The sequence below is a fragment of the Ranitomeya imitator genome, chromosome 1 (genome assembly GCF_032444005.1).
Source record: "Ranitomeya imitator isolate aRanImi1 chromosome 1, aRanImi1.pri, whole genome shotgun sequence".
Lineage (NCBI taxonomy): Eukaryota > Metazoa > Chordata > Amphibia > Anura > Dendrobatidae > Ranitomeya > Ranitomeya imitator.
In genome coordinates, this window is record NC_091282.1 from 520,271,606 (window position 1) to 520,274,771 (window position 3,166).

A 3,166-nucleotide genomic window follows, 5' to 3' on the forward strand; every position below is an offset into this window, starting at 1 on the left:
ACAATTCAGATGCAGTTGAAGTTCCGACTTTCAGCTTTCATTTGAGGGTATCCACATTAAAATTGGATGAAGAGTTTAGGAGTTTCAGCTCCTTAACATGTGCCAACCTGTTTTTAAAGGGACCAAAAGTAATTGGACAATTGACTCCATGGCTATTTCATGGACAGGTGTGGGCAATCCCTTCTTTATGTCGTTCTCAATTAAACAGATAAAAGGCCTGGTGTTGATTTGAGGTGTGGTGCTTGCATTTGGAAGGTTTTGCTGTGAAGTAAACATGCGGTCAAAGGAGCTCTCCATGCAGGGGAAACAAGCCATCCTTAAACTGCGAAAACAGAAAAAACCCATCCGAGAAATTGCTACAATATTAGGAGTGTCAAAATCTACAGTTTGGTACATCCTGAGAAAGAAAGAAAGCACTGGTGAACTCATCAATGCAAAAAGACCTGGGCGCCAAGGAAGACAACAGTGGTGGATGATCGCAGAATAATCTCCATGGTGAAGAGAAACCCCCTCACAACAGCCAACCAAGTGACCAACACTCTCCAGGAGGTCGGCGTATCAAAATTCAAATCTACCATAAAGAGAAGACTGCATGAAAGTAAATACAGAGGGTTCACTGCACGGTGCAAGCCACTCATAAGCATCAAGAATAAAAAGGTTAGACTGGACTTTGCTAAAAAACATCTAAAAAAGCCAGCACAGTTCTGGAAGAACATTCTTTGGACAGATAAAACCAAGATCAACCTCTACCAGAATGATGGAAAGAGAAAAGTATGGCAAAGGCATGGTACAGCTCATGATCCAAAGCATACCACATCATCTGTAAAACACGGCGGAGGCAGTGTTGTGGCCTGGGCATGCATGGCTGCCAGTGGCACTGGGTCACTAGTGTTTATTGATGATGTGACACAGGACAGAAGCAGCCGAATGAATTCTGAGGTCTTCAGAGCCATACTGTGTGCTCAGATCCATCCAAATGCAGCCAAACTGATTGTCGTCATTTCATACTACAGATGGACAATGACCCAAAACATAAAGCCAAATCAACCCAGGAGTTTATTAAAGCAAAGAAGTGTAATATTCTTGAATGGCCAAGTCAGCCACCTAATCTAGACCCAATTGAGCATGCATTTCACTTGTTAAAGACTAAACTTCAGACAGAAAGGCCCACAAACAAACAGCAACTGAAAACCACCGCAGTGAAGGCCTGGCAGAGCATCAAAAAGGAGGAAACACAGCGTCTGGTGATGTCCATGAGTTCAAGACTTCAGGCAGTCATTGCCAACAAAGGGTTTTCAACCAAGTACTAAAAATGAACATTTTATTTAAAATTATTGAATCTGTCCAATTACTTTTGGTCTCTCTAAAAACAGGATGGCACATGTTAAGGAGCTGAAACTCCTAAACCCTTCATCCAATTTTAATGTGGATACCCTCAAATGAAAGCTGAAAGTCTGAACTTCAACTGTATCTGAATTGTTTTGTGTAAAATTCATTGTGGTAATGTCTATAACCAAAGTAAGAAAAATGTTGTCTCTGTCCAAATATATATGGACCTAACTGTATATATATATATATATATATGTCAGTGAGACACATATATATATATTAATATTTCTTCCAGCGCTAGATAGCTTTAAAACCGGTAATTCAATTGCCGGCTTTTGCTCTCTCCTTCCTAAACCCGACATGATTTGAGACATGGTTTACATACAGTAAACCATGTCATATACCCCTTTTTTTTGCATATTCCACACTACTAATGTTAGTAGTATGTATATGCAAAATTTGGCCATTCTATCTACTAAATTAAAGGGTTAAATGGCGGAAAAAATTGGCGTGGGCTCCCGCGCAATTTTCTCCGCCAGAGTAGTAAAGCCAGTGACTGAGGGCAGATATTAATAGCCTGGAGAGGGTCCACGGTTATTGGCCCCCCCTGGCTAAAAACACCTGCCCCCAGCCACCCCAGAACAGGCACATCTGGAAGATGCGCCTATTCTGGCACTTGGACACTCTCTTCCCATTCCCGTGTAGCGGTGGGATATGGGGTAATGAAGGGTTAATGCCACCTTGCTATTGTAAGGTGACTGTTATGAACTGGTGATTCAGAACCACAATGGACCTGGTGGTTACGAGCACAGAAAATGACATGATAGTTATTAATCACATAGGACGAGCTCTGAGACGTGGGAACTCTGCTGACCGCAATCCCTAATCCTATCACACCACACTAGAGGTAGCCGTGGAGCGCTCCTGACCAGACCTAGGCGCCTCGGGCACAGCCTGAGAAACTAGCGAGCCCTGAAGACAGAAAAATAAGCCTACCTTGCCTCAGAGAAATTCCCCAAAGGAAAAGGCAGCCCCCCACATATAATGACTGTGAGGAAAGATGAAAATACAAACACAGAGATGAAATAGATTTTAGCAAAGTGAGGCCCGACTTACTGAATAGACCGAGGTTAGGAAATATAGCTTTGCGGCCAGCACAAAAACCTACAAACAACCACGCAGAGGGCGCAAAAAGACCCTCCGCACCGACTAACGGTGCGGAGGTGCTTCCTCTGCGTCCCAGAGCTTCCAGCAAGCAAGACAAACCAATATAGCAAGCTGGACAGAAAAAATAGCAAACAAAAGTAACACAAGCAGAACTTAGCTTATGCAGGGCAGACAGGCCACAAGAACGATCCAGGAGAGAGCAAGACCAATACTGGAACATTGACTGGAGGCCAGGAACAAAGAACTAGGTGGAGTTAAATAGAGCAGCACCTAACGACTTAACCTTCTCACCTTAGGAAGGAAACTCAGAAGCCGCAGCCCCACTCACATCCACCAAAGGAAACTCATGGACAGAACCAGCAGAAGTACCACTCATGACCACAGGAGGGAGCTTGACCACAGAATTCACAACAGTACCCCCCCTTGAGGAGGGGTCACCGAACCCTCACCAGAGCCCCCAGGCCGACCAGGATGAGCCAAATGAAAGGCACGAACCAGATCGGCAGCATGAACATCAGAGGCAAAGACCCAGGAATTATCTTCCTGACCATAACCCTTCCACTTAACCAGGTACTGGAGTTTCGGTCTCGAAATACGAGAATCCAAAATCTTCTCCACTATATACTCCAACTCCCCCTCAACCAAAACCGGGGCAGGAGGATCAACGGAT